Consider the following 19473-nt stretch of genomic DNA (forward strand, 5'->3'; position numbering starts at 1 on the left):
TTTATTTCATGTTTTATAGATGTTTGTAAAATTTGGTAAGTAATTACCTACAATTATCATGAGTGCTATAGAGAACTTGAAACGTCGAAATTGAATATTCCAATAATATTCAAATATGTAATACGGATAGTAATCCGTGACACAATCTATTTATTTATTTAATTTTATATTGAGGTATGGTGGCATATTAAAATGATGTAACAATCCTTTCCAGGGCCACCGTAAGATATCATGATATAAAGAAAAATAAAACCCATCGCGGCTCAAAGGATCGAAAGCCAGATGGGTAAAGCCGTCGAGATTGTTAATTTTTGTCTGAACCAAATCTTCCAGTTCGTTTTCATCGAATATGTAAGCACTACTGGCGTTGTTGTTAGTTGATTCTATAAAGCAATGCTTGTTTCCCCATTTCGCAAACTTAATAAAAGTTGGTGTTTCTATAACATTTTTGCATTTTCATCAAACCCTCCTAATTTTGGTTAAAAATGCCGTGGCCGTATTCTCCGAGTGCTTTTAAACTATCAATTATTTTCATATTTAAACATTTACAAAAATACGTTTAAAACGTTTGAAAGATTAGACACACTATCATTTTATTCAATTTGTAATACGCATTTGTAATACGTATTAATATATTTATAACATTTTGCTGTTATTCTTATTGGACCACTGTTTACATTCTGACAGAAAATCACAAAAAACTTCAAAAGAAATTCTAGTGGTCCGCCCCCAAATTTCATTGGTGGACAAAAGCTGACGAGCCTCGGGCAGATGTTCCCGCTTCAAACAAAATGCGCCTTTAAGGTGGTCGACTCTGGCTTTGGCCGATAGTACTTACTTACATATGTCATGCTAAAAACATAATAGGTAAATAGTGTACATACCTATCAATAAGATTTAATTCACGTACCTATATACCTATATAATATCAATAACTAATCATATACTTAATTTATTACTAGTTAGTTTAACTAAAGAAATAAATTACTCGCGTTAATAAATTCAGTGTAGTTATTGCTCTTGTGCTGTTCTTTTTGAAGGCACTATTAGTCGGACAAGAAATTTATAATTTTCGTGACTATCAAATCAAAACAGTGCGCCCGCGTCGAATCCGTCCGGATTACGGGGATCACCGGATTAGCGAGGCTCTACTGTATGAGTTAATACAGGAATGACCCTTCATAAGTTTCTAAATATAAATTTCGATTTGATTAACTACAACATAGGCTTCATAAAACCTTAAATACTTACTTTATTGATATAATCTTCTAGTAATTTAGGCTAGGCTATTTAGGTTGTAAAGAAAATAACAATGCATATAATGTAAGTAAACTTTTCAGTCATGGTAGAATCTAACTCAAAAGAACCATCGGTTGGCAATTATGTAAGCAAACACACCGTTTATTCGTTTACGCGCAAAAACATATAATACATCATTGATTGTCAAACTTTGTCAGTCTGAGGTCCTGACCGCCCGCCGACGTCAAAGCCTCCGCCAACTGACGGTGGTCTCGCCGCAACATTATTTGCGAAGTGTCACCACCAACGATGAGACACAATAACCTTTGTAAAACACATTTTTACCCATTACAACACAACCCAGCACCTTATTTCAAACGAATTAAAGCCGAAATTTAAAAACGAATTCATTTTGACTGTTTTTGTATCTGGTAGTTTCCTTTACTTAAGGTAATAAAGGCAATGCTATCGGTTTTCCGCACTGTTCCGAGAATATGGATTGATTTGAGCGTTTTTAAGACGTCTTGTTTGACCGTGTGCGTGGTTTCAAACAATGTTGTCAAATAAGGACTTCCTGTTAGGTATGGCTGGTCTTATCTTACATCCGTTGCTTATGAAAAACCTGTGGATGGGAGTTTCGTTAGCGCGGGTTTTCGTCCGTGGTTTCCGTTTACGGCGGACTGAATATTTGTTCCTGAACGTAAAAATGCGTGTTACACAATCGAAAGCTTCACGAAAAAACTATATAGATAAGTACTATATTAATTAACAATTTAAGATGATATTAGCCCTTTAATGTCGGTCTTTATAGGGTTTTAACTGGTAGGTAATCTGCTTAAGCTCAATACCTACACGTTTTGTTTAATTAAGACCTTGCATACAAATTCAGCTTGCTTACAATATTGAATTTAAATTAAGGGTACTCGCTTTCAATTTCGCATTTCCACTTAAGCCTTAAGCAGATTAAAACGATTACACGAGCAGTTCCAATTCCAACCGTCTTCATCACCGAGCAATTTAAAAAAAGCTTTATTCACCATTTCCAATTATGACAACATACAAAACGGCTTGCTGAAGTAGCTCTTAAAACAAAGTGATAAGGTACACAAATATTGTGTGCAGTTTAATATCAATCGGACTTTTTCCAATATGGTATACTTTAGTCGTTTCGTTTCACATCTCAGATTACAGATATGAGTTAAGATGTGTTATTTAAGTGGCCTCTAAAGTATCGCTTTACGTGTTAATGGTGGTTGACTCATTGCTGAAGCGTATTAGCATGTGCGAAGAGCTAACAAATTAAATCATTTAGAAAGTTATTTACATTTGCTTGCTTTACAAACAGGACACACTTTCAACTCGTGCGAGTTGTGCGTAAAGTTACTTTTAGTTCAATTATATGTAGAACTTATAAAACAAGCAAATCCTGGATGTATATATGTTTATCGAGATTTAGGATGTATCGAATTCTACTGATCAAACCGATCTGGTCTCAATAATGTGGTTTACAGCCATGGTAGAGCTAGGTAAACGATAGGTATGTAAAAAAACATATTTAAGATTTTTTTGAAATTTCGTTTCTATACCTATCATATCATATCATATCATTTATTGAATGCCAACCATGGTATTACAAGGTGTTTACATATAATAATAACATTATAGAGTACAGCATGGATCCTGCTAGGGCGAGACAAATCTTAAAATATAACAACCTAGAGAATAAATTATACAATATACACTTAAAACTAATACATATTTTCCGATCCGTCGTTCATATAATCTTCGAGTGTAAAAAGCTTTAGATATCAAATATTGTTTTAGTTTTGTAACAAAAGTCGTTACCATTATTCAACTATGAATAATGCGTCAAATTAAACATAAAATGTCGCATAAACTTTTATTCAAAATTTACCATTGCGGAGACATTTTTATATGTATAGGTAATATAATTAATAACCATAACCTACCTACATTTTAATCCCATTTTTACCCGCACTGGGTAAGCAACCCGTGTGCAATTTGTCAATGTAGTATCTATTCTTTAACACATGTAGGTATACTTTACGTGTCGAATGATGGTCCCTATATAGTTCCTTCAAGTCTCGTTATGTATTTTTATTGCTTAAATGTTACATTTCTAAATAAATTAATGGGCCCAACTTCCAAAAAAAATACTATAACAACCTACCTGAACATTTTACGTGACAGCTACTCCATATAAAAATTAACTGTCATAGTCATAGGGACCATCATTCGAAGCGAGAGGTATTGGTGAGTTGGTATTTGGTACCTAGTCTTAGAAGTAAGTTATCTGTGTTAAATCAAAACGGCCTATATAATAAATACAATCAAGTTCATGAATTCATTTTTAGGTTTCCGTACCCAAAGGGTAAAAACGGGACCCTATTACTAAGACTCCGCTGTCTGTCTGTCCGTCTGTCATCAGGCTGTATCTCATGAACCGTGATAGTCACAGATGATGTATTTCTGTTGCCGCGATAACAACAAATACTAAAAACAGAATAAAATAAATATTTAAGCGGGGCTTCCATACAACAAACGTGATTTTTTGCCGTTTATTGCGTAATAGCACGAAACCCTACGTGCGCGAGTCCGACTCGCACTTGGCCAGTTTTTTGGGAATTAATCTATTTAAAAATGTATTTTCCATTGTCAATTGCTCCTAATTTACACGCTGACACATCACCCACGTGTCTTAGACGTCTGGGCCTCGCTGATTTATAATATTATACCTTTATAAATCGTGACTAAAATGCCGAAACCTGCAAAAACGGTTGTCCTTCCACGGTTTCCAATGTTATGACTTATTTGTCTCGCTTGTGCAGATTTATCGATCAAAGAATAATAACGATTCGATCTGCATAATACATTCATTATAGAACATTATACCGTCATCTGAAACGACGTAAGTGCCTTTAAAATGTATATGTGTTTATAGCTGTTTAAAATAATACGTTGGTACATGCAAATTGATTTTTTTGCAGACAGACACCTGGTCGAGCTTGAGATAAGTCGAAATAAGTTGTAAATTTTACGTCTAGTGTTGACGTCGGTTATTTAAAAATAAATGTTGTTTCATTGTAAGTAGGTAATTAAAGTAAATTAATATAATCATTTAATTTATAAAGACGTAAGCTAGGATGTAAACTACGATGTTATCATTATCAATTATAATAGTGTACAGTCAGCTGCAGAGAGAGGTGACCCCCCCCTGCAAATAAATTTCTAGTCAAATCAAGAAAAGTCTGCAGACGTTGTATTTTAAACGTCAAACTTCTATGAAATTATTTGCAGATTTTTCTTTGTCTAACTCTATGCACTTTTGATAATCTATTTGCAAGATTTGACAGCGGACAGGTAAACTGATTATTATCTGATTATGCATTTAGATATACCTAGGTAAAACAATTAAGGTTTGCCGTATTCTAAATCATGATTATTTTAAAATATTTGTGCGACAATAGTTTATTGACCTAAATAAAAAAGAAATACGCCTCATATACCTTCCTCATAGCAGGAATATTAAGCTAGATAATATATAGCCGTGATATGTAAGTAGCGGAATGAGCAGTGGCTATAAAACGGTCGTCAGCTAACAATCGTCGGTCACCCAATTATGAAGGGACCCTTTACACCTGCGTACATTTGATTGACGTGAGACACACAGTATACCATGTATATAAATTATATTTATGACTTGGTGAAAGCACCAACACAATATTAAATGTTAAATATACCCACTTAAATATTTTTTATACCTATTATGTAAAACTATTAGGTAGTAAGTAGGTAAAAAATTAGTGCCTTTTTATGTATATTCAGAATATTAGTCACAATTATAAACTTATTTACCAATACCAACTTATTAGTAGTTTTCTTTCATCCGTCTTTTGTCCAGTATTTCTTTGGCACGCCTTGCAATGCAAATGGTCTTAGCTTTTAATGAGCTTAATAAACACGTTAAAAACCAGGGCCACCAATAGCTCTTTAGAATTATACCGAGTTTCAGTTTCATGGATTTAATTATTTATTTAATTTTTATTGCACAATACATGAAGGTACACATGGCGGACTTAATGCCTTAAGGCAATCTCTACCAGTCAACAAATGGGCTAAACCAGAAAGATTAAGTAGGCGCTGTGGCTTAAAGTAAATACAATTATAACCAAGACTAAATATGAATTGAACTATATTAAATATTCTTATGTATAAATTCGCAAAATTAAATATAAGATTTCAATTTTTTTTAGTTTAGGTACTCTTTCTTAATTTGAGTTCACTTTAATTATCATTCGAATCGTCTCTCGGGTTTTGCTTGGTAAAAATCGAACAATTTAATACTTTAACGCTACTTAGTACTGTAGTAGTATATTAGACATTAGTAGCGTAGTGTGTTAGTTCTCTTAAACGTCTCAACGTCGTAAATTAAGCATCACCGTCCGCCATTTGCATTTTTATTGTCCCCTGCAAAAGGATCGGACAAAGGTTGTAATTTTATCGGTGGACCGCAAAATTGAATTATTATTTTTAGGACAATTATAAGGCGACCGCATTTTCCGATTTCAATTTGTTTGGGCAGGCCCATTCATTAAAAATACTATTTTCGTTTTTTGCCATTTATAATTTAGACCACAATTTTCTGCATTCATCCCATTGTAAAACATATCGGAACACATCTTTATTTTTATGGTAACAAAGGTGCGTTAGGATAAGTTTATTTCTTTTACGTCTGTATTTAACTCGAATAAATTTAGTTTTGAGAAATAAAACGAGAGGTAGGTATAAGACAAAGTCAGAATATGAACTTATGAAGCCGTTACTAGTAAGTACGTAACCCATTATATGTCAATGATTTATTATAATAACGGGTTACGCACTCAAGATATGTTATAGGCGTTCCAAAATGGAAGCGCTTACCTTGTGACAAATTGTACAAGTCGCCTTTAGTCGCACCTGACCTGGGCAAGCGAGAAACGTGCACGTGCTAACGAGCTCCCGCTCACCGAAAGAGAAAGAGACAAGCTCACGTTTAACAACGAGTATGACAAAGATGAATGGAACGTGAAAATTAATCCTAATTAACAAATTCCTCCGGAGGTATAAAAATAAATATGGAAGTATTTTTTGTGCTCCTTATGTATGAGTATAACCTATCTATTAGTTATTAGCAGAGGGCGGAATTGCTCATGGCAAAAATCAAACGTTAATAGAGTTGGAACGTTGAATTTTATCGACTTTTCAGCTATCGATAAGTTCAGTCACTTTAAAAAATTCCGGAAATGTAGATTATTAATATTTTTCCATGGAATGTTGCAACAAACGAAAAATATTATCAAATCTAGATAAAAACTATTATCGTTCTTTACCTCTTTAAACTCAGGTGAATGTGTTTTACTCGTTATGTGAGTTTCAACGCAATATTTTTTTTAGGTGCTTTTTACATTTAGAGCAGTATATTGTTGAGTTGTTTTCGTTGTAAGTAAGACAAGGATACTTCTTTATCCATTTGTTAATTGTTTTTCTTTTTCGATTAACCATTTTTTTTAAAACGTGCATTAGTTGCAAAAAGACTAGTGGCAGAAATGACAGTTAACTGCCATGCAATTTACTTTTAATCTAATCAAAGAGGTCAAATGGTCAACTAGCTAATTAAAGAGGTTAATGCTAAAGTCAGGTGACTGAACTTATCGATAGCTGAAAAAGTCGATAATATTCAACGTTCCAACTCTACTAACGTTTGATTTTTGCCATGAGCAATTCCGCCCTTTGGTTATTAGTTATCATTGTATGTAAATCGAACGCCGGTTATAATAATTAAAAAAAACTTACAGATGTGCAAGTTGCAGAGTTTCCAAAAAGTTGGAAAGGATCTCAGAAATATCATCAAAATTACACAGAAAACAAAGGGAGATCTCATTTTGGAAATGGAAAATTTCGATTCCTGTACAAACACATGGAATAACTATGAGAAGATTCCGAAATTGTTTTATGTGGAAATTTCGTAATTTTGGAATCTTTCCGACAGCACATCATAATTATAATAATATGTATATAGTTACATACATAGATATAATGGCATGCTATTTATAATTAATAGGCACTGTTAATCAACAATCTGCCACCGGATTCCTGCATTCCCCGCCGCTCAGGTAGTCCAATGTCGCCTTTAAATCATAACTTATCTTTTTTACGACCTTTGCGAAATCTTTTATTAACTTAATAGATATTAAAATGTGATAATACTAATAAATTAACAACGTATTGAAATGATTAGAATTTTAGCTTTGTCTTTTGTGGGAGGAAAATTATTATTTTAAAAATCGAGGCGATAAGTTTTTCTTTTTGCACACATTTAGTAAAATACTCGGACCAATGACACCATTTTTTTCAAATTACGGGTAGCCTTGATATATTTAATAAACGGCATATATGATATATAATATATTATAATAACAATAACTAATTTTAAACTTATGAATTTAAATCTTCTAAATTTGATATAATTACCTGTATACTTACAGGTAATTATATCAAATATATTATTTTTTCACTTCAATGAAAGCCTTTTTATCTTTGAAAACCAAAAACCAAGAGATTACCTTAATTACTCGTACTTTAGCTTTAGCCCTTTTTGTTCAGGGAACCCCTTTTTACAAGCTTTTATTTAACTTGCAATGTTTGTATGTAGGTAATATTGGTTAGTTCGGGTCAAAATTAGACCCACATCCCATTATTAGATTGAGTGGAAACATATATGCCAGGATATATAAGGTGGGTGACAATTAGAGTTGTGCCGATTTCCCGGGCGGGAAATTTCCCCACACAAAATGGGGAACGTTCCCAGGAACGGCACAAGTGTAATTAAGGTCAGGTGTAGGTAAGCTGATCTGATTATGGGCACATGAGGTGGCCATATGAACTATGTGATAAAACAATGCAACCTTATTGTTTTTGGGTTTGTTACAATTGTCTCGACGAGTATTGGTTAAGCATTGAAAGTAAAAGCTTATTAAAAAAAAGACAGTCGATGTCGGAGTAAGAAACTAGTTTTTTTTTAAGAAACAATTTTATTAAGGTGTATGACAACCAAGACATATGGTTTATGCGACAAAAAAACTCAAGTCATAGCTAGTTTTAAATTTTAAGATATCTATGCCTCCCTTTAAGGTCTAAACAACAGCCTAGAAACAGACATGCTAAACGTATCCGTCGTGCATTTCGTAGTGAATTTAATCTTCCATGACTGTAACAATTATGATGTCTGGAGCATCAGCCAGGTCACGATTCGGAGTGCTGTCATACATTATGTTGGCATTGAAATCTGAATTAGTATATCTATCGTTAACATATGCGCAATAGGCAGAAGATGGCCCTCCCAATCAGCATTAGCGTTTTTACTTACTAAGGGAGTAATTACCTACTAGGTATTTATTTTATCGAAGAAGCAACATTTCTATATCTCCATATATGACAACAACATATATATATATATACTCGTTTATATGTATACAATACCATCGTCAACGATATGTCCGGACCATATTTGTCACATACTTCAGGCACCTCTCAAATCGCTCCCCAGATATCCTGGAGAGAATTATGATGACAGGCAAAGTTGAAGGCACGGGATCTCAGGGCCCTTCCCATGCAGATGGTTAGCTCAAATTAGTGCACCTGTGCAATTAAAACTGCAAAAGTTTGGCGAGGAAGAAACCTATGGAGGAAGGTCTTCAACAGAAGGACATGATGCCACGATCCTCAGAATTGAGGGAAAGACTGAAGAAGAGAAAACCGTTGTCTATCTTGGAACTTGTTTTCCCGAATGGCGTTTATTTCGGCTGTTTCAGACTGAACACCATTGCTGGTAATGCTGGTATTGTATAGGCATGGTATCAAAAGATTCAAAGGTTGTAAGCTGAGGAGGGAAAAGGCAAGACAAGCCTGATTTATTTTTAAGGGGGTAAATGCTTAAAATGCGTACCTAGTAAGCATATAATGATATATGTAGTATAACCAGCGTTAACGCCAAAAAAAAATCACTCAACAGACCCCGTTGTCAAATTTTATATTTTTATTAATATTCTACTTAGGTGAAGTTGGGCACCAACGGTAAAGTTAGGGTACCCTATGGTACAGTACCGGCCAAAAATATATCACCTTCAAGTTTTTACGGCAAATCTATATTTTTTACCGGTACTCTAGATAGTTTTACCAACTCTTATTTTCAATGAATGCAACATTGGCAATAACGGGGTTTGTCAATCATCAGATCAAGTCTGAGCCTACGCCTTTCCTTGCGCTATAATACCTTCCCTTTGATCCTGGGCTTCCTCCATCATGCCACTGCCCGTATCAGACTACCGGGACCGACCAGTTAGTCAGACCTATTAAAAACACCCGACACCACAGACACCCGTTAAAAAGGTGAAGCTACATATTTGTCGTTATCATATCGATAACTGTGTCCATCATACGCCTGCAGCGAATTATTAAAACAAATGCAACTTACCACAAATAATCCCTCCCTTTCCCTCCTTCCCCCACATTCCATTGAAACGAGCGATTTTAAACAGCCGATTGCCTTACGATTCGACAATCGCAACATCTACTCGTTGTTAACGCTACCGGCACCATAAAAGCGTATCGTATCTCAGATCCCATCTGTACCTTATAAAGTGACTCAAACTAGTCGAACGCCTTCTAAAATGTTTTGGTTCGTCATTAGACCCACTGTGTGAGCTAAATTAATCGAAATCGTATCTCGTTCAAAATTTTTTTGGAAAAGCAACCTTCCTTAACATAAAATTAAGTTCATGTTTTATTAATTTAAAGCAGTGCATATGAGATTGAGAAAGTAAGCGAGCAATGCGACGATCGCTTCGTGCTTTGTCTTTCAATCTTTTTGGACGGTGACGCAATTCATACCAAAACGGAACAATAAAATAGTTCGCGCGCACAATCTAAATTTAGTCCTAAAACTAACACACTAAGGTCGAAAATTGAATAGGGTCGGCTCAGTTGATCTCAGAAAGAATTGTCCGTTGACAACAGAGACATCGATGCTGTTCTTTTTTGAATATCGATTGTAAAGAGCATTCTCATGATGTTGTGAGAACTTTCAAGAAGGCAGTACAGTCGTGTCTTAAATTCTTTATCCTATTATCCGTCTTCAGTGTTTAGCGATGGATTCTACTAAATACAGTCGTACACACGTGTTAGTAATGCGCTTAGTTGACTTTCGAACAGTAAGCGACAAAAGTGGTATGTTATCCTCTTTGTGTCTGTCAAATGATCTGTCATTGTGGTCACTGGTTTACTTTAATGCCGGTTGTACACACTCGTCGAGAGCCCCCGAGACAGGTCGAGAACGAGTGTGTGCATACTGCTCCCTTCTTATCTCGCTGTTACTCGTCTCGTCTCGCGCTTGTCCGATCGGAGCGGTGCCGAAACACAAGAGCACAGCCGACATAAGAATTGGCGATGTGACAACAATTCGATAGTTAGAAATGTTAGAAATATAAGATAATTAATATCATTATTATTGGCAAAACACTTATCCATCAAACTATTTCTATTTTGATACTAGTTGTTAATATTAAATAAAAACACGGTCATTGATTAGCCTTTTACCACAGTATCGCATTGAGGCATCCGGTGTAATATTTTATGTGTTGTTATAATACTAATTAACCTAAGAAATAATGTAAGATAAACATACAACAAACGTGATTTTTTGTCGTTTTTGCGTAATGGTACGGAGCCCTTCGTGCGCGAGTCCGATTCGCACTTGGCCGGTTTTATTTTTTTTAATCGATTGCATTAAATACAAATGCCTAATGGCTTTCTCTACCAGTCAACCATAGGGCTAAACAGAAATGTGCAAATGGAGCGAGTAGAAAAGTAAAAAAATATTTATTTTAAACTATCGCAAACAACTGAAAAACATAATAAGCTACATATAAAATACACAATAGTTTAAATTAGCAACTATAGAAAATTTTTTTATACCACGTCGGTGGCAATCAAGCATACGGCCCGCCTGATGGTAAGCAGTTAGTAGCCTATGGACGCCTGCAACACCAGAGCTATTACACGCGCGTGGCCGACCCTTTAAAAACCTGTACACTCCTTTTTTGAAGAACCCCATACTGTCGCCCCTCGGGAAAAAACCTCGGCAGGGAGCTCATTCCACAGCCGAAGCGTCCGCGGGAGGAAATTCCTCTTAAACCGCACAGTACGCGACCATTTAGGTGCTAGGGTGTGAGGATGAACACCCTGCCGATGGCGAGCGGTGCGGTGATAGAAAGCGGCAGTTGGCATCATGTCAAACAATTCTTCAAAGCACAGCCCATTGTACCAAGCGGTAGAACACACACAAGGAGGCGAAGTCTCTCCTTAGACTTAAAGGTTCAATACCGCTTGTCAGTTTGGGATCGTCGACGATTCGTACAGCGCGCCTTTGGACTGAGTCGAAGGGTCCAAGCTGGCATCCAGGTGCTCCTGCCAAAAGGTGACAGCAGTACTCCATATGGGGTCTGACTTGCGATTTATAGAGCAGCAGTCTTTGCCCCGGAGTAAAGTATCGCCTCGCTTTATTGAGCACACCGAGTTTTTTTGGATGCCAGTGGAGCCTTCCCTTCCATATTAGAGTTAGACTAAGAAAAGTCTGCAGCGATTTTGATAGCACACGCAGTGCAAGTGTTAATTATACGTCATAATTTCATAGAAGTTTGACGTTTAAAATAACACTTGCAGTGCGTATGCTATCAAAATCGCTGCAGACTTTTCTTGGTCTAACTCTAGAATGATTTGCTTTTAAAATTTTATAAGTTTCCTAACCTAATCTGAAATAATTAAAAAGTGCCAAAATTATATTGCAATAACAAACCGTGCCTAATCGTATTTCTATCTAATCTTTCTCTACATTTGCTTGAAATATGCACTCTAAACTCATTGCTGTAAGATGGTTTATAAAGTTTTAATGCTTATTAAGATACGAGTTTGGGTGAAATATATTGCAGTATTCCATTTCGTTCGACAGGATTTAAAATTGGAAAATTAGCAACGCATGTCACAGGCCAGTGTGGTCTCCATTCATGCTAACAACAAAAGAAAATCATCATAGACCATACTCACTTTTTTCTACCCCTCTTGTTTCTGCATTGTGAGCAAACATTCGGTTTTCATTTGTCTATAGTTTTGCAGTCTATAAACGGTTTAGTAGAATAATGTCGTAAGTTTTCAAATTTCGAAGCTTAGTTGTATTTTTAAGGGTTTCACAGCTCCCCGTAGTTTGGAATAATGCATTCAAATTTTGAAAACAATTGGCCGTTAATATGTTTTGATGTTTTCGGGTATTGTCACGTTTGTTTGCATTGTCTGCGGCTGATTGGTTGTATGGCCGTGACGGAGGATCTTTGTAGGCTTTGTGACATTTTGTTTTGTAGTTTTGTATACATATTTAACGGTCGCGTGTCTTTCCGTTAGTTAGAGCCCAGTTTGAAGCTCTATGATGATATTTTTAGAAATTTTATGAGCCTACTTTTGCTTACTTCTGAACAGAGGCCAGTCTTTTACAACATATCTAAATCTACTTAATATCTCTTAAATATCCTTTAGTGTTTTTCTGACTTTCTCAGTACTTTTTTTTTGGTATAGGAAGTGATTTCGAAAAGGACGGGTCCAAACGTCCAAACATAGGTACCTATCTAGGTATGATATTGTTTATTTTTGACAAGATTTATAAAAAGTGATTTAGCTAATCATTATTTTGGTTTACCTACTTTTTATTTCTTAGTCTTTTTTCATACATCCAGAGTTATGTTTTCGTAAATTCATCATCATCTTCATCTTCCTCGCGTTGTCCCTGCATTTTTGCCACGGCTCATGGGAGCCTGGGGTCCGCTTGGCAACTAATTCCAAGAATTGGCGTAGGCACTAGTTTTTACGAAAGCGACTGCCATCAAACCTTCCAACCCAGAGGGGAAACTAGGCCTTGTTGGGATTAGCCCGGTTTCCTCACGATGTTTTCCTTCACCGAAAAGCGACTGGTATATAAATATCAAATGATATTCTTCTTATTCTTTTCGTAAATTCATAACTAAAAAAAACTGTGATTGGGTTAGCTATAGTTGGTCAAGCAAATCTTGTTAGTAGAAAAAGGCGTTTAAAAAATGTACGCGTGAAAGGATATCGTCCCATAGAAAATTAGAATTTCTCGCCTTTTTCTACTGACAAAATTTGCTTGACCAACTATACTTTGCCGGCTATATTAAAAATATGTTTCATACACGCCAACGCTGCAAACAAAAATCTAATAAGATTGTAGCATCCCTACTGCGCACGCGTTGAAGTCTTTTCTTAGAACTCCGTGTTATTACCTTTTTGGTAACTGATAATTTATAATACTTTAAATTCATCCCTGAGGTATGTGTCCCTGAATTACCTAAAATAAATATAACTAGGGAACAAATCAAATTATTTTATGAAATATTTTGATTTGTGTTTTTTAAGTTTACTACACATAGTTTAGTTTTAGTTTACTATACCTACATACATTATAAACATACACACATACATACACACATACATATACACATATATTATATTAAATCATATTGAATTTGGTCACTTTTTCTTTAGTGTATGATATATATTTCAGTTTACAAATTTAATTTTAATACACACAATAATATAATAATACTTAAGAATAATTCAGCAAATATAAAGTCTACACAAAATATTGCAATGTGTACCTAATTGAAGGCATGTTTACAAAAACAACATAACTACACTAGACATGAATTCACAGGAAACGAAAAAAACTAAATGTCTTCTTATATATTAGTTATTGGACATAAACATTGTAATAGGTGATTTTAGTAAGTGGCCAATAGTTCCGAAATATACGATTACACATTTCAAAGACCAGTATTTTTGGAAAAAATTGAAAAATAAGTTCGTCACTTATGCTGTTTTTGTAAAATTTTGTTAGTTATGTTCTTTTTGTAAGAAAATAAAACAAGTTTCTATAGTAATTATGTTTTGTATTCTATCAGAGAGGTACAGATTTATCTTACTTAACTAGTGGATTTATTTTTTTGGGGACCGATTTTGGACAATTGGGGTCATTTTTGGACGCTATCTTTTGCTCTACGTGTAGATCCTGCTTAGACGAATGCTATGATACCAAAAACTCAAATCCGCAAAAAATGTTAGTTATGTGGTTTTTGTAAACATGCCCAATTGAACTGGCTAGTTTTTTGAGTCTATATTTCTTCAGTAAGAAAGTAGCTTGTATTTTATTACAACACAAAATATTTAAAATATACATACAAGTTCAGCAATAAATCAATTATTCTTTAATTGGACAATGCTTTCGCAGCAATAAACCAATTAGAATTTTTTATTAAGAAAAAACTTCGATTCAGTTTAGAAAACCAGTGCGGAGCGTCAAAGTTTAACACGCGTATACTTAAGTACTTATACGGTATAGTGCGTTAATAAAAAGAGAAGGCGGTGCGTAGCCCGGTAGCCGCACATAACCGCACGAACACCATTTACGACATTATTATTTATACATGCAATGCGCTAACACGCCAACCTATATAACAACGAGTGCGAAGGCGTAACACGGTAGCCATCTGCCGTCCCGCTCGCCCCCGCCCCGGGCGGGCGACTAAGCGAGACGAACAACCACAAATTTATTGAAAAAAAAAGCGGCTACTGCACTCCGCATCGGCACAAAACTAGATACATTTTTCCACGTCGCCGTGTGGGAAGAGCTCTTACGTGCGCGAGCGCGTGTTAGAGCGGGATAGGTGGAGTTGAGTGCGTGCGGCGCAAACTAAACGGTCGGTGATGTGGGCGCTGCCGGTGTTGCGCGCTGCCGGCAGAACGCGCTTGCGCAGGCTATGCTTAGCCCGTGTGACCTTTACTTGGTGAACTTAGGAAGCATCGAAACGCAACCCCCCTCGGCCCCCGAACGGCGCGCTAAAAAGCCTTGGAGCGAAAGGGATGGTTAGCGGTCGTCGGCTGTGTCTTTCAAGGTATTCGTAGAATGCGTGATCTGTATCGGGAGGAGGGGAGCGGGGTCTTTCGGAAGCGGTGGCAGCTCCCAATGACTCCTGGGTTATTCTTCCCCAGGCCACTGCTGCTCGAACTACGTACCAAGTCAGTTTTTTCTCGCACTCGTTAAGATCGAGCCAACACGAGAAGTCGCCACTAATAAATTACAGTTTTTACTGCCCTCTATCAGTCTGCGCCGCGAACCCGAGTTATTTATACGTAAAATAAACATTAATCAACAATAACAGCAGTTGTCAGCGCGTGCAACCAGTGAGTACTGCTATTTTCATTTTATCGCCTAATCTCATTTCTTAATCGTTTAAGCAATACTTTATGCTGGGAGTGAAATACTCTTATAAGCCGACCGACGAATAAGAGATGCGATTGGATTTTAATTTTAAATTTGTGTTTTGAATTTAGAATATGCCATGGTTCAAGTGTGTTGTGTTTCGTTTATTGCCATATCTGACGTTTATTGGATTATATATATTTAGAATGGAATAGAACACTTTATATTATTTATTAGTTTTTAATTTTATTTGTACACTAAAATGTTGTATAGTTATGATGATACAACTAAAAATTTTCTTGTATTTTGTTTATCAATATTCAGTCCATTCATTAAATTTACATTAAAATCAACGAGAGGTATTCAGTCAAATGACAAAAATATGTGAACATAAATTGTATAGTCAAATAGTCAAGTCAAAATTTTACCTTAAAACGTTCAGATATGATTGATATCTTTAATATAAACGCCTACATGTATAAATTTATTCTTTTATGTAAATTTATTACGTGCACAATTCTTATTTTAATCCAAAATAAATTTTTTTCACACATTCTTTACTCAATCAAACTAAATTTACGATCATTTACGTCGCCTGAGCCTTAATCAACAATATTTATGCATTGGATTGTAAGACATAAATAACAGATGAGCAGCTAAGGTCCTTTGATGCGAGCACGTTATTTGAACAACCGGACCCGCGTTATTATGTAAACGGCCCTTAGCGCCAAGAGGCGCTAGTTCCACAAAAACGAAAAAATGCCCTTAATACTTTTTTTTACTCCATTCACTGGCCGAAATGACCATTTTATAACGATTTATGGTTTATTTAACAATAAAAGAGGAACGGTTTGTTGGGAAAAGTGGCGTTTTGTGAAGTTTGGGAACGTTTTTGACTGTCTTTGTTGTGCTTAATGCGAGGTGGACGCATCATTAGACACAGCTTTTGACACTTTCGATCGAGACCTGAAAAAAAAAACATGCGTCATCGAAATAAATTTCAAATATTATTGACAATTATTTCTAATTCAAAAAGTTTTTTGTCTAATAGTGTCCCACAGATACCTAAGAAATACCTACAAACGGGGCTCTTATAGGATCAGTATCTCATCTCGTTTGACACCGGGTTTTTAAAGATAAAGATAAATTATTTTAGGCAAACGGTCTTAATATTAATATCTACTTACATATAAGTAGTGATAGGTTAACATGCTTAGCCTCATTTATTGTGCAAAAGGAGTAACTGAAAAAAATTAAATTTAACATTCTTCTAGATAAAAACATTTTATTATTTTCTACTCATTATATAAATATTACTCCGATACATAATAATATTTAATAACTTCGCACTTTGAACACATTAAAATAAAATAACATAAGGTAACAAAATAAATTCGCGATAGACCCGATTGTAAATGTGATTTTATATATTAATATTTCTAAGTAATATAACATGTACGAGGTACTCAATTACGCAATAAATTAGATACCTACAACATCTAACAACACGAAACTACATAATCACATCATAATAACAAATCCTCCTTTTACAATAAATTAATAACAATCATTGCACGTATTTGCATAATTACATACATGAGAATTAAATCACGATTCTTATTAAAACAAAAAGAACGCGGAAAATGGTTAAGAACAAAAATAAATTTATTCTTTATTCTCTTGGCTTTAATTAAAGTTCATAAATAACACGGATGAAATAAAACCGATGTTTAAATTTAACCTTTAACTGTCAGAAGTGCAAGTGCATTGTATGCGCAATTAAGAATTGCTATTCTTTTATATTGTCGACGTAAAACATATAACCTATGTTTATTTTTATCTTCATTAAGCTGGAATACAAAGCAAAACTGTTTTAAGGGACGCTGTATGTACCTACCTATTTATACTTTTTACAGTCATTAAATCCATCCATACTAATAATATATTTGCGGAAGTCTGTCTGCCTGTGTGTTCCTCTTCACCGCTGAACCGATTTAGTTGAAATTTGGCACAGAGATAGTTTGAGTCCCGGGGAAGGACATAGAATAGTTTTTATGTCGGAATTTGTCCCTAAAGAGAGTGAAAAGAGGGTGGAATTGAGAAATTTAATGAATTGCTTGTTTTAGCATCTTTGTTCGAAAAATAAGTTTCTATTTTACGAAACTGCCCACAAAAAAAAACCAGATTCAAATTCTTGTAAGACATTTTGGATGACTACATTAATAATTTGACTTTATCTCTCTGTAAATTTTATAACTAAGGAACTTTATAACGCAGAACCTTCCTATAGGTATGACATATATTCCAATGTAAATGTAAATTGAAATTGAAATCATTTATCACATAGCAGGTACAGGTGTTCTTAAATATAAGCTGTTCATGTGACGCCCTGTTAGGGCACGGCAACATAGTTCCACATAGGGAAACATACTTATTTAATCTAAAATTATACATATTATTATTTACATATGTGCCAAATAATTAATTAATTCTTTTACATTTAAATAAAATCTGCCATGCACAATATTAAATACAATTACAATCAATTTACGATCACAAGTATCACAAAAGAGATATTATATATCTTCAAAAAATTATCTGATATTATAGTAACATTTATATAGAAATGTTTTTAGTTTCTTGCTAAACAGGCTTAATTTACTCTCGTTTTTTATGTTATTTGGGAGGTGATTATATATTTTTATTGACATATAGTGTGGGCTAGATGTGAACAGTTTCAGTTTAGAAAAGGGAAGTTTCAGTTTATTTAAATTTATTTAAATGTAGGTAGGTAGTTATACTCTGTAAACTTATATGAGAACTAGAACACTATTTATATACCTACCAATTATTATACCGTCTTTTTATCTCATTAAACTAAATTAAAACCACCCATTTGTCTTTATTAATTCCAGGAATTCATTAAAACTATTTTCATTATAGTTGCAGATGCCAATTACATTCGTAAGAATAAAACAAAACATAACATCGCTTTTTATTTAAGTGCATAACATAATAATTTCCCAATCGCGCCTAATTTCGATTAATATCACGCAACTAAAATAGGGTTTTACAAAATATAAAATGATTCCATTTAGCTGTTGAGCGACGGGCTAATTCGCTCTTGCACAAACATCGTAAAGCTCGAGGCCTGACCGAATTTACATCCCTAATTACTAACAAAGTGGGCTTCGTAGGCCAAGAGCTGTCACCGTTTGAATGGCATTAATTACAAAACGAAATATACTACTTACATCAAAATAATCTTGCTTCCAAATATCATTTGCAGTATAAGTAAGTAAAGAAACGTTTAATTGTCTAAAATTTGTAATAAGACTGCATTATAAAAATAAAATTTGTAACAATTCAGTTAAACAAAGTTAACAATCCAATAAAGTTAATAATCCAGACAGAATACAGTTCTGCTACGTATCTAATGAGTTGTATTTAAATATATTCAGCATAATTGCATTATGCCTACTTTCGCAAGTTTAAAAAATAAACACAAATTATGTAGTTATACTCAGTCTGTTTTCTGCCATTTCTACCGGAGCTACTTCATACTGTTGGAGATAAAAAGAAAACCTACAAAGAAACTAGAAGAATAATAGACGTTCAATAGACTAAAGATAGCATGTACATAGATTTTTCATTAGTATTATTTATCATAACTTATCAATAAATCACATTATATGATTACTCATAGGTAGCTAAGGTTATCTGCAGAAGTCAATATCCATCCATCTCAATAGGCATATTTACTATTTTTAGATACTAGCAATATATGGTAGATATTTATTATTAATCGCAGTAAATAGACCAAATATTTTTTTAATAAATGGCCGACCTCTTCG

At 34.6% G+C, this 19473-nt stretch overlaps 1 protein-coding gene across 3 annotated transcripts in view; it reads left to right on the forward strand.

Annotated features, from left to right (window-relative positions):
• The first annotated feature begins 15155 nt into the window (after positions 1-15155).
• Positions 15156-19473, forward strand: part of LOC134746618 (protein drumstick) — a 39380-nt gene continuing 35062 nt past the window's right edge. Inside the window, exon 1 of one of the 3 annotated variants that reach the window (XM_063681047.1) lies at positions 15156-15311. The gene's annotated coding sequence lies outside the window, so the exon portion shown is untranslated. Of the gene's footprint in view, positions 15312-15372; positions 15601-19473 lie in introns of those variants that run through there. The other 2 variants (XM_063681045.1, XM_063681048.1) reach the window with 2 other exon arrangements.

The sequence above is a fragment of the Cydia strobilella genome, chromosome 13 (genome assembly GCF_947568885.1).
Source record: "Cydia strobilella chromosome 13, ilCydStro3.1, whole genome shotgun sequence".
Lineage (NCBI taxonomy): Eukaryota > Metazoa > Arthropoda > Insecta > Lepidoptera > Tortricidae > Cydia > Cydia strobilella.